General features: G+C 49.1%; 1 protein-coding gene across 1 annotated transcript in view; it reads left to right on the top strand.

Annotated features, from left to right (window-relative positions):
* Positions 1–14197, top strand: part of LINGO2 (leucine rich repeat and Ig domain containing 2) — a 2438702-nt gene that overhangs the window by 1375513 nt on the left and 1048992 nt on the right. The gene's annotated exons all lie outside the window — the stretch shown is intronic.

The following is a 14197-nucleotide window of genomic DNA, read 5'->3' as shown; positions in this document are numbered from 1 at the left end:
CAAAGCTCCTCTGGGAATTGCCAACCAACAAACACCAGGAATCCACTGTCAGCTATCTTGTCAGCACAGGCACACCCCCTGACAGGGAAGCAGAGTCAGAAGGAGGGAAGTGATGGCATGCTGGAAAGGAGGTGTAGCCAAGAGCATGCTGGGACTTGCAGTCACTCACAATACCCACCCACCCAAATGGCCCAGCAAGCTCACACTGAACCATGCTCACCTCACGGGGGTAGAGGACTGACAAGAACCCTGGGACTGGGCACTGTTGTGGGGAGTACAAAGCTCCTTTGGGAATTGGCCACCAACAAACACCAGGACTCCACTGTCAGCCATCTTGTCAGCACAGGCATGCCCCTCACAGGGAAGCAGAGTCAGAAGGAGGGGAGTGAGAGCATGCTGGGAAGGGGATGTAGACAAGAGCATGCTGGGACTTGCAGTCACTCACAATACCCACCCACCCAAATGGCCCAGCAAGCTCACACTGAAACATGCTCACCTCACGGGGAGGACTGACAAGAACTCTGGGACTGGGCACTGTTGTGGGGAGTACGAAACTCCACTGGGAATGCGCCACCAACAAACACCAGGACTCTACTGTCAGCCCTCTTGTCAGCACAGGCATACCTCCTCACAGGGAAGCAGAGTCAGAAGGAGGGAAGTGAGGGCATGCTGGGAAGGGTGTGTAGCCAAGAGCATCATGGGATTAGCAGTCACTCACAATATCCACCCACCCAAATGGCCCAGCAAGCTCACACTGAACCATGCTCACCTCACTGGGGGGAACTGACAAGAACTCTGGGACTGGGCACTGTTGTGGGTAGTACAAAGCTCCACATGGAATTTGCCTCCAACAGACACCAAGACTCCACTGTCAGCCATCTTGTCAGCAAAGGCACACACCCTCACAGGGAAGCTGAGTCAAATGTTAACACGGATCACACTCCTGTGTTTGCCACCTGATGGCCATTGAGTAACAATGACCATGTACATGGAAATCCATACATGAGCTGGGTATGTGCACACATCAACATGCACATTGAAAGGCTCTATGTTGGCAGGACAATGTGCTACCACAACATCAAACTGTCTGTGACAACTGAAGACAATGCAGTGTCCAGGCATGCATCCTGACGTCACATTGCAAATTTCATGTATATCAAACATTGTTACAAAGATCTAGGAGGGGTGAATGGTCTACTCCTCCTGTGCAACCTGGTTCATAACTGTTTTTCAGCATCAGTGTACTTTAGCAACAGCATCATTGGCTCCGCCTTGCTGCAAATATGCTGTGCCTCCACCTGGAGGTAACTTGGCTGGTTCCCCAGTAGTGCCCAGAGTAGAAAACTGAGAGTGTGTGTTTGTGTTCAAGTGCTGTGAGTCAAAAACACACACAACACTCAAAGGCAAAGGAAAAATGTTGAACATTGTGATGTATGAAGTTACAAACGAAGGTGTTGTGTGTGGATCCAGCTACTGATCCACCGCACCAGGGTAGGTCACTGTTGGTCAACATGTAGCAGCCCCATGTGATCCTAGACCTAATATCTCCTCTGGACACTACAGGGAAAGCAGACAGTCTACCTCCAAGTGGAGGCACATCATATTTGCAGTAAAGGTGAACCAAACTAAATGCAGCTACAGTACACTGAGGCGCAATCCAAGTAGCACGGCCCCATTCCTGTATACGTATAGGAGGGAATTTACTAAAAAATTAAATCATGTACATATCATGGCTGCACAGGATGAGTGATTCACTGCCCCCTCCTTCATTGTTAGTACTACACATTACAAGATAAATGTATCAGTACCTCTTCCCCCCTCCCTGTTGCAATATACATAGGTCAACTATTGATGTCTGTAGTAACATAACTTACAATGTCTGTCTCTTCCAAACACAGGTGCCACTGGGGATTCAGCAGCAAGTGAAGATGAGCCCCTGGCCCAGACTCTGGTGGAGGATGAGCTCTCTGGTGTTGATCTGGCTCTGTACCCTTCGGATGACGATGATCAACCTGGCACCTCCGGTGTGAGTCATCAGGCAGCCCCACCATCTGAAATACCTGCACCCCCTGCAGCCATGTCACCACCATCTGGCCACAGACCTAACACCCCCGCCAACACAGACAGATCTAGGAGACTAAGTTCAAACAGCACAGGGGCTCCGGCCACCCAGGATGCTACCAACAATAACACCAGTGGCAACACCCAAGGGGGCCCCGGGTCAACTGTGCCTGCCACCACAGGCACAGCCCGTGTGTCTAGGGGTGGTGGGAGTGGTGTTAGGCAGAGGTCACGGTCTGCAGAGGGGCCTAGACTACCTGATGACCCCCAACTGGTACGCATCATAGATGCGTACCAGGATAGCACCGGAGGATTCAGTTAGGTAGTGGGGGTCCTCAAGGACATGCAACAGGAGCAGGCTGCCCATCATGCCCGCATGGAGGCCAAGTGGGACAAACTAACTGCGTTGCATTTGGACATATTGATCTGTCTCCGCCAGATCAGCACAAATATGACCACACCTCCCTGTGTGCCCACAACATCTCTTGCAACAACATCTGCAAATGCCACAGGGAGGGAGGATTAATCTGGTGGAGAGTCCAATGCACCGTCGGCGCCTGCTCCTGAAGATCCCTCCAGAAGAAGAGGAGGGGTCGTCCGAAGAAGGACAAGTGAGCCACAGTTGTCCCTGCACATCCCCCAGGAACCCAGAACCTGTTTTGGATGTTGGTCTTTGTGTGCAAAGCGTTCACCTTGTTGCACATGACACAAGTCCCCAACATGACATGGAGGGTCCATGTTGTACCAATGTAGAAGATGAATGTGGACTGCACTCTGGACATTTCATCTACCAATACTTAAACTCATTTGTGAACTTTGGGTTCTAAACCTCATGTACAGCACTATCTCCACACATGTATGTAAATAAAATCACTATTACACTATACTTGCCTATGTTGTGATTCCAACTTGTATGTGTCATGGAGATGAAGAAATGCTGAAGCACACAGTGCATGCCGACTACTACAGCAATGTCATTGCCGTTATGAGACTCATGTTGATGTGACACCTATGAGGGAGACACACCAATTGGGCTCCACAACACATACTCACCATGGACATATGACACATTGCCTACAAAGATGGTTGCCAGATGTACAGTGGAATGCCCAGACACCACACCTTTCCACAGTCACTGCCAACAAGCCCGCAGGTGAGTTAACCAAATGTCAGTCTGACGTGAGAAGACGGACAACACACATAACTAAGTGAAGCACAGGTTCATTACAAATCATAAACTAGTTTATTACACAACAATATCAAGGTGAATCCACATGACAGTGGGCACATGGTCAACAAGTGTCGTCAAATGGCGCTTCAACGGTGGATTCTGGGTGTCGGTGTCAGACTTGCCTCAGCAACTGGCAAAGTACCTTGGGAAGGACAGAAATGAGACACAGTCAGAAGCATACCAGAACAGGATGGGAATGCAATAAACATGTCACAAGAAACCTACTCACTAACAACTTAGCATGTGAACACCATTGTGGACTACAGACCATCTGACAGGACACATCACTGCACGCTTCGAGTTAAGTATCACACGGACAAACTCTAACAGCAACTGAGCTGCAAAAACATATCACAGGCTCACTCAGGACATTGCCATGACAACCCTGTGAACTCACCTTCAGCTAAAGAAGTTGTTGATGAGCTGTGTGAGGACGTCATGCTCATTATCATCATCACTGGCCTTGTGGCCCAGGCCAGGATCATCCACAGGTGGTGGATGTTGCTCGTCGTCGTCCTGGATGAGAAGCACCTCCTTCCGTACTGCCATGTTGTGGAGCATGCAGCAGACAATGATGATTTTACACACTTTTGCAGGCTCATCTGGGAGGGCCCCTCCGGTCTTGTTCAGGCAGCGGAAGCGGCTTTTCAGGAGACCAAAGGCACGCTCGATGACTCGCCTGGTTCTGCCCTGTGCCTCCTTGAAGCGCATCTGGGATGCTGTCGCAGGGTTCATCAGGGGTGTCAGCAACCATGGCATGTTGGGGTATCCAGAGTTACCTACATACAAAGAAACACACATTAGTTGAATATTGTAAGGGGGTGGGAGACAACATTGCAAAACACACACAATGGTAAACAGTACACACCAAATAGCCAGGCAAGCTGGTTTTGCATCTGTGACATCATCAACGGGATGCGACTCCTCCTCAAGATTTAGGCATCATGGGCCAATCAAGGGAAACGTGAACACACATGTGTGATCACCATGTCCGCCAGGCATACCACAAGAGCATTGATTGAGTGGAAATTTTTGCGGTTGCGGTATGTCTGTTCCTGTGCCTGTGGTGCTATCAGGGCTACATATGTGCCATCGATTGAGCCAATCACGTTTGGCATCCTCCCCAGTACATAGAAGGCATCCTTGATCTCTGCGAGTTCACCCGGTGTAGGAAACTTGATGTAGGAGTCCAGGTGAGTCAACATCCCCTCCAAGACATCTCGTAGCACACGGCTGAACATAGTTTGTGACATACCACAAACACTAGCTACAATGTGTTGGAAGGTACCGGTGGCAAAGAAGTGCAGGGCTGCCATCACCTTCACCTTTGGTGTCAGTGCTGTTGGGTATGTGCAGCCAGGTACCAGATGCTGCGCCAACTGCTCCGCCAACTCATCGATCATGCTCCTGGTGAAGCGGTACCGTCGGATGCTGTCGCGTTCCACCATGGTCTCGAGGTCAGGGAACAGTCTATGGACTGTTGGGGCCCTGCAGTACAGAGATGAGCAAAGTAACATCATATATTCAACTACCCATGTGGCACTCACCTTGCAAAAAATCACATTTTACATCATAGCTATTCACAATTAACTAAGGTGTGCGGCTGGTTATGGACACATATGTCACCTTCATGCTAATCATCTCACATATAAATCCCACATGTGTACATGAGTTCTTTGGGGTGCAATGGCAAATCATTGGGCTGTGGCACAGTACCCATGGACTGCTGTCATGTTCAAAACACACAACACAGTGACAAGGGAGGACTGATGTTTCACAGGCATCACAACTCCATGTCAGGGAAATAGCCATGGTCCCTGTATTGCCACATGTGCACTGGAATGACTTGTTGTATCATGGACATCACACAACCAATAATGAGTCACACAGTTAGTGGCCCCTGTGGTCCCTGCAGGCCATACATGGATGCCCTTACACACACACACACACAGCATGAAATTGCATGCACAAGGCACATGGTGGACCCTGTCTCACATTGGGCACATGGAACCACAAACATCAGAGACACAACATGCACACAGACTGTGTAGGTAGATCATGATTGTAGCCATGGGTCTGGCTGTGACGTACATGACATGCAACCCTGTACTCATGGTGACAGGTCATACACATCTCAAAACTGGTACTGTGTCCATTACTCATGCCCATAAGCCAACACTTTGAAATTACATTTGTGAGGTGCACCACACCAAAACTAATCTGTCCCCATGAACTCCTGCCCAGCCTGGGAGTGGCTTGACCTAAGTGCTGTTCAAGAATAGAAATGTTGCCCCCCATACACACACAGGTGATACAGCTTTACATGCCATGGGATGCAGTGTGGGACATGCTGTGGTGTTAAAGGTGTGGCCATTGTAGGAGAATAGGGTCTGCTTTCTATGGTCACCCCCACTTTTTTGCTGTGATTATCTGGTTTTTCGACTTTAGTGTGGTCGTGGGCCTGCTAATCAGACCCACAACCCAGCTGTTCTCTCTCTAAATTGATACCATGTATTTTAGGTACATACCAGATTGGTTACTGGGTCACCCTTGTGAGTCCCTGTATAGTGTACCCTAGGTACCCAGGGCATAGGTGCACCTTAGGCCTACCAGGGGCTGCAGCATGTATTGTGCCACCCCTGGTTTGCCTCCCAAACTGACACCACAGGTCTGTTCACACAGCCTGGGTAAGGTGGTGTAATCACCCCTTACTTAGATATAGTATACCTATATCTACCTTTATATATAGACACATATACACCTATAAGCCACTCCTATGGTAGGCCTCGACAATCCTGGAGGCGGAGTGCTTGGTTTTATGTGAGAGGGTGACCTAGCATGAGCTGAGCCCCTCTGCAGCTTTCAGAACCATCTCCTTATAGCTGTTCTATGATATAGCCATACCATATACTCTTAAGTGCATTATAATCCTCGCGGTTAATGCTAACTTTGGTTTGGCTTTATCAAACCATGTCGTGTAAGGTATCAAACACTTTGGAATACTACCCCCCACCAATTCTGATGGTGGGGGTAGCATTCCACCCTTTTAAAGGTAGAAGACATGTAGTTACCGCTTTACCCGGTTAAAGTTAAACAGAGCCTCACCATCACAAAATGGATGCTGCTGCCACAGACACGAGTCTGACCTCCTGCAGCTGGATGAAAGTCTTACAGGGGAGGCCTGGACAATAGGCTTCCTGTCCAGGGAGGTGCCAGCACCTCCGCAGACAGGGTTTTGTGTATTGGGGCAGGGATGGCTGCATCAGCAGATGCTTTTTCAGACACTGCCTGGGGCACACAAGGTGCTCCATGCATAGCTCGGTTCAAACCAGTTGCTGGGGCACTCCATCCCTTCTCTGGCATGAAACTGGACAAAGGGAAAGGGGTGTAACCACCCCCTTCTAAGGTCCACCCATAGGAGGGACCTAGTCAGGTAGTCCAGCCCCAATCCTTACTATAAGTATAGGAGCTGTGTCCCTGGGACTTTAGATTATCCTGGACGAATCTTTGAAAGACATATCTTGGACTTTCGACTTTCCATTCTAAATGAAAGACGGAAGACATCTCCCTTGTGGTCAAGGAGTGACCACCCTGTGCAAACAGTCACCAACAGCAACTTTGCTGGTCTGCAGTTTCAAGGCTCCAGTCATAACCCGAAGACTCTGCGACTCAAGAACTAGACTTCCACACTTTTGTGACCCCGACCCACATTCACAGCAAAGCTGAGACCCGTGGCAGACAGGAAAGACTTGGGACCGGACATCTTGGACATCCTGCATTTTGCTACCTGCACTCCTTTCCAGAAGCCTCAGTAAGTTGTGCTTTAGGGTACCAGAAGCTCCAGCCCCAAGCACCATTTGCACCAAAGCCCAGGTCCCCACACTCCGCGAGTGTCCCGTGGGCCCCGCCTTTGCAGTTGAGCTTGACGCGTCTTCCCGGTTCCTTGCCCATTGGCTAGTGAGCCCCCTGAAGACGCCATCTTGAATCTAACTTGCTTTCCTGGTTGCTCCTCCATCATTCCTGACATTTATCGCCTTTGGGTCTTCTCTGTATAAATACACTGACCCGGTGAGTCTTCTCTCCTTTTGGATGCCACAGGATATTACGTGAGCGCTCTGGTGCAGCCTTTTTTGCATTTTTTTGTTTGTATTGTAGTGTGTGGAATTAAGTTCCTTTGTTGGATGCACCTCGCCATTGATAGACCGAGGTTGTCTAATATTTTGTCATTCATTTTGTTGGTGGAGTACATCATTTACTGGTGAGTCCTTCACTTTATTTCTTCTTTCTCATTATTCATAATGAGTTTTGGAGGTAATTATCTCAGTGCCATTTCTTGAATTTTGGCGCTTAGCCTGTTTTTGCGTTTTGTCTATCCTTTAGGTAGCTCACCTACGTGAGGTGCTGCCTTCCGTCAATTTAGGTAACGTACCATACCCATCAATTGGGCAATGTTTTTATAAAGGTTTATTTCTCATAGAATAGTGGTCTGATGATCTATTCGTTTTTATCCCAGGTTCTCTTGCCCATTCCTTGTCCCGCAGCTGAGGTGTTAATCCTCCCACCAATGCGCCAGGGTCGAAACGTCGACAACCCCCTCTTTTGTGAAGCCTGGATCTATATTTTTATATCCTGTTCCCCTTTCCTCCCCCCACCGTGCTATTCTGAATAATAATATGTTGTGATTAAGCTTGTGGGTCAGTTTTCGTTTATAAGGAATTGTACCTTATCTGTGCTATTTGAATTATTTGTTTCTTTTACAAATATTCCTTTACACAAGCACTTTTTTCTGCACTCTATACTGCACCTGGCAGTATTTCCTTCTTCGACGTTTGTACAAAGTTTTTTATGCATTTGTAAATATCAAAATAAATGATTATGTTCATAAATTAACATTATGGTTTTGAACGATTGATGGGTATATATTATTAGTGTGTATAGACAGACGCATTGGGCTTTTCCTTTCTTTATGTATCTTGCTAAGGATTCATTCCTATGAGAAAAATATTAATGGATTCATCTGTTTGAATACAAAGTATAGGTCTAGGACCAATTTTTCATTTTTACCATTTGATACCCAGGTCCTGTGACAATTTTGGGTGATACCCCATTTCTTTAGTGGTTCCTGGTTGCTCCAGGCTTGCTCCAGAGTCCCTGACAAGGAGAAGCGCCCCAGACCTTGCTGGTCTGCAACAGAGCCAATCTTGACATCCTGCATGGGTTGCGGTTGCCAAGACTTGTTGGGTCCAATCCGGATACCAACACCGCAGTCATCTAGATCTATTGTGGGACAGCTCAAATCCAGCAACTGGTCATCATCGATGCCTCCTGGATATTGTGGCTGAAGAGACAAACTCACCTTCTTCACCTTCTTCACCTTCAAGCACCCAACATCACCTGGTTCCTTCCTGGTACCTTCCTGGTCACTGAATAGTGACCCAGACTCTGTCCCCTCTGCTTTCAGGTTCTTCACATCACCGATCCACCCTTGGATCCACCCGGACACTTTTCCTCTGGTCGCCTGCAGCACTTCTTTGCAGCTCTCCATAGAAAACGACAACGAAACCCGACCTGAAAAGACACCTATGCACCCGGCTTCCCTGGGTGAGGTAACATGAGTACTCCAGTGCTCCCGTGGGTCTTGACTCTTGAAGTGTCCTAGTTTAAAAGGGTACCATCCTGGTCCATCCGGAAGTGTCCTCAAATTGTATATTTGTAACTTCTTTGTTTCCCATAGAAAGTCAATGATAACCTGCGTCTGTGTTTAGACACTGCACGCGTCTTCCGTGGGCCTCTTACTTCCTAACCTTTGGTTGTTTAGTGTAGCCCCAGCCATTCCACAGGCCCCAGGCCTGCTTTCTAATTCTCACGTGGTACTTATACCACTTTCTTAGTGTATGGTTTGTGATGCCCCTAGGGCATAATTTATACTGTGCAACTTATCGTATATTAACTGTGTTACTTGTATTGTATTTTGACCTCTGACCTCATAAAGAGTGCAGAGGGGTCATGTTTAGATTAAATACATATATATTTGATATATACCTTGTGTGGTGTCCTTCCATTTGGTATTCAAGGGAATATATATGGTAAAACAACTTGCTTAACTTGCCAACTGAAGTCTTAGCCTGAAGACTGCTGGTTCATGCTACCACTAGGATAGCTTTCTATTAGGTTGACTTTACAACCACCATCAATAGGGGTCGATTAGACTGGTGCAAGGTGCCCACTAAAACTAGTGGACATCATATGCCAGGCTAACTTCTCACAGCCATGGCACTTAAATCTGTGTTTAAACCGTCTGCAAGTCACACCAATGTGATCCGACAAGGCTGACTTGTATGCAGACGCGCCGTACATGCATGGACCGAGTAGTGCTCACACCTTGTCCATTGACTGCACAATGCGTATGCATTGAAGTCACCCACTCTGATCACATTGATGCCAATGGGCAATGCGTGAGCATGGCTCGGTTCATGCATGTGGGACGCGTATGCAATCTGACCTGACGCGGGTGAATTGTAAGAAGACGCGCTGTGCAGGCATGGACCTAATTGTGCGCACGTATAGCCCATAGAATCGTATCCGGATGGATGCGTCTTGTTAAAAAAATACGCTTTGGATAGTCAGTTTACCGAGCTGTGCACACTCATTGGCAATGGGCTGTCATGGAGAGGGACGCAAATTCAAACATTTTTAGAGTTGTGCGCTGGAAATACAGTTGGATGCGTACAACAATGTTGCAATCCTAGGGCGTCCTGAATGTGAGTGATTTGAACAATGCAGAAGACGTGTAGGAGTCTTACATTTCCATGGATTGGACAGATTCATAGAATGCAACCGTGTTTGGCCTATCAGTGAGGGGCAATGTCACAGAATCTGCCTCTGCAGCACTGATTTAAGGCAGGCAGGCCCCCAGGGAGCACACTTGCCTGCACTACATGCTACAGGACCACTTTCCCAAATCCACTGCTGCTGCTGTCTGTGCTTCCTCTGGATCCTGCAATTGCACATACTTTGGAGAGGGCCCCAGCATTCACTGAGGAGGAGAACCAGGCCCTGCTGGATGGGGTCCTCCCAGAGTACAGCAAGCTGTATGGGAAACCAGGGGAGCAGGTGAGTGTTCAGTCCACTGCCTATCATTTTATGCAAGTTGTATGACTAAAAGTAATAGAAGTGTGCACAGCAGTGTGAGGCATATGCACTGAGTACTTTCAGCTACCTATTTAAGTGGGTACATGCGATGAACATGTGGCCTGCTGCAGTAGTGCAGGAGTGCTAGCCTTAAATTCCTAGCCAGTGTTGCCATATCAGACCTACAGCATAAATGCACATTCATATGGGCCTACTACCTGTGTACCTCTTTTAGCTTTGTGATGACTATATGTATACTCAACTGTAAGCAGCACAATTATGTGGCATGTGTGGAAATGTCCTCTTCACTTTGTCATCCTCATAGGTTGATGCCCACCAGAAGCAAGAAATCTGGATGCCCATCGCCCGGGCAGTGCGATTAGTGGGGGTCTACAAGCGCTGGATCCGCAACTGCCAGAAGAGGTGGCAGGACCAACGTGGCTGGACCCGGAGGATCAGGAGGGTCCAAATGAAGCTGTTGCCTCCTTTTCGTAGGGGCGGACACCAGACCCTGACCCCCCACATGCTCAGGGTCCTGGCAGAGGTCTTTTCGGACATGGGTGGGCAACTGAAGGCCAGACAGCAGCAAGGAGGGGGTAGGTCCATGCCTAATCTGTGAACATGTCTGGCATGCCATTTGCAGTCTTTTGGCCTGGTCATACTCCCACATTACGTTGGTCTTGGAGTCCAAGGCTCGTGTCCCTCAATTGCGTCAGTCACTCTCCTCCTCTGATTCACAGTTGTGGCCCCTACAGTCTGAGTTTTTTTAACTTGGGCACTGTGTCCCTTCATTCAGCTATGCTGAGGGTCCTGCACAGCATATGTTACTGGGACTCTGATGTGTGCATCGTAGGTGGGTCTATTCTTTGCACTATGCCTGGTCTCCGACGTGTGTTCTGTGTGTGCCTTTCATATGTGTTCAAATTGCTGGTCTGGGTCACAACATGTGTGATGGGGTTCTTAAAACATGCACATGCATCAGGTGAGTCCATGTAATGTCCTCAGGAGTATGTTTAAGAAGTATGTCATAATTGCCCAGACACCTGCCTACTGTCCAGGCCAACACACTGTTTTAGGTATACCTGGTCAGTCATGCCCACTCCACACCATTGGGATAGTCTGTACTCACACTCACGTGTATGGACCATCTGATTGTGCTTCCTGAAATGTGCCATCAGGTGTCTGACACTATGTCATTGTGTTGTGGCTTCCTTTTTGTGACAACTGGTGTGTTGAGGATTTTAGTGTCAGCAGGACATCTGAGTTGTGACAATGGTGATCATATCTGTGCAACATATAGGGGTGTGGTCAGTTGAATGTGCCCAATGCTGTATGCAAGAGTGACTGTGAGGTGCTCATATTTATGTAGTTGTGTTTGCAGTCACTCATATGTAAGATTTGAGTGATGTAGGTTCACCATAGTCCAAGAACAGTGTGTGGCAGGGGACAGAGTGGTGCACTTGTCAGCTGCAGAGTTTGGTATGGGCTTGACCTATGAATGTGACGCAGTGCAGACTGATGTTGTCCAGATGCATTGCCCCATGACATGTGACAGTGAAGACTGGCTTACCATGCATGTCTGTGCCAGGGCATTGACTTGAGAAGAGGGATCCTGCATTGGAGTCAGAGGTGCTCCATGCATCCCATTGTGTCAGTAACTTTCAGGACTGTCAGGGGTCCCCTGCTCGGCCCCGGCAGGGCTAACAGATTGTCCATCTCCTCAACAGGCGGATTACTACGGGCCCTTTATGGATAGCCTTTGTGTTCGTGACGAAGGCCTCGCCTCTGGACCACCTGACTTTTTGGACCTATCAGGAGAGGCCCCTCGCCATATGTGGGAAGACCCGGAAGACGCCGTGTCTCCGTCGTGGGAGGAGGAAGTGAGACGCCAGGAGAACAACGCGACCGGGGAAGCCGAGAGCACCGTGGCGACGGAGTCCTTGGAGAGAGCCGACACCAGGAGCAGAGAAGGTGACGGGTCGGAAACGGCGGAGAAACGGACGGCGGCAGCTGTAAAGCCAGGAGGCCAACGACACCGCGATTCAACCAGCCAGGCGAAGGAGGACGCGTGGCTTTCCCAGGTGCGTGCTCGTTTGGGTTCGTTGTTGCGTTTAAAGAAGGGAGGGACCGGGTAGGAGACAGTGCAAGCACCGGGGCACCTCGTTCATCAGAACAGTTTGCAAGTCACTGAATGTGGTGGTGGTTCTTGCTTTTCCCTCACTCCCTCCCTATTCCCAGAGACTCTAGAAAGCCTCGTTCTTTTCTTTTCCTTCCATGTGCTGGAGTATCCTGGACCTCGACCCAAGAAGTGTCCCGAGGACCCCAAACCTGACCCCGGATTTTTGTTAACGTGTCTGACCTAAGACTTTCTTTTTGTGTTCCTCATTCTATAAAACACAATAAAAGAGACAAATAGTCGCCCTCTAGTCTTGGCTCCTTCCTTTATTGTACCCGAAAGGTGACAAGGACGTAAGAACATCATTGTGTTTTGTCCTGCTAGGCATCACATCATTGTGAAATGTGAGTCTGGGCATACATTCATCCAGACCCCTGTACTGAGTGATTGGCATTTGATGTGATGTTAGTCAATAGTACTGTACTTCTACATGGTCATTTGCATGCTCAACAACTGTGTATGTGGTGCATGTGTGCACTTTCGGGTATCATCAGCCAGCATGAAACAGACATATGGGTACAGGTCCAGGAGGGATTTGTGTGCCATGGTTGATGTTCAGACTTGTTATTGCCCTTTGTACACCTGTGTGTGCATTTTGAGCACATATCAGCTAAGGATGACAGTGCATGGCCTGCGATGTGGTGTATTTACAGTGTTGTGTGCAGTCAGTACAGGCAACTAATGTGGTCGTTCTTTTCCTACTTATATGCAGATACACCCACGGGCACAGGAGACAGCGCCACGGAACAGGAGGAGCCGCAGAGACAGCCTGTGCCAGCGACTGAGGAGTCTGAGGGACCCAGTGGCACGGAGGGTGAGGGGAGCCACACCGAGGAGTCCTCAGCACCATCCACCTCAGCTGAGGACTACAGCAGCTCGGAGGATGACTCCCTTGTGGGGGCGGGTGTCAGCAGCCAGGAAACAACTGATAGTGAGGCTCTCCCCGCCACCACTACATAAACCATCCTCCCCTCGGCTCCCATCCCAGAGGTCCGCGGCAGCTCCCGTGTTCGGGGGCATGTCTCCTCCCTACCAGGCACCGCACCCCCTGCCCCTGTGTCCCCTAATGCCCTGAGTGTGGAGTCTGTGGACCTACTTAAACAGATCTATGTAGGGCAGACATCAATGCTGAGTGTCCTCCATGCACACCGCTCTGTTGACACAGCTGGTGTCGTTCATGGAGGGCATCTCATCTGGCATGTCTGCCCTACAGAGGACCAATCAGTCCATGGTCTCCTCACTGACGGCAGCAGTAACCCTCCTACAGCAGTCCCTGACCCCTTCAGCCTCAGCCCAAACAACTACTCCTAGCACCCTACGTGTCCCCAGCACACACACACCTGCACAGTCACCCAAACACACAGACACAGACAGCACACAATCACCCAAACATAAGTCTAAACGTGCATGCAAGCTAAGTCAGGGAACTGATACTACACACACAGGGGATGGATCACACCCACACACACAGGCATCCACAACCACTCCGCAGTCCTCAAATCCCTCTCCCTCCAAGAGCCCTTCCCTTGCCTCACCTGCAACCCCATCTCCTAAGAAGCCCTTTCTGTGTGACCTAGGCCTCTTCCCCTCAGATCCAG

The sequence above is a fragment of the Lissotriton vulgaris genome, chromosome 3_1 (genome assembly GCF_964263255.1).
Source record: "Lissotriton vulgaris chromosome 3_1, aLisVul1.2, whole genome shotgun sequence".
NCBI lineage: Eukaryota > Metazoa > Chordata > Amphibia > Caudata > Salamandridae > Lissotriton > Lissotriton vulgaris.
Note: the sequence above shows the minus strand (reverse complement) of the source record. Positions and strands in the feature narration are given on the sequence as shown.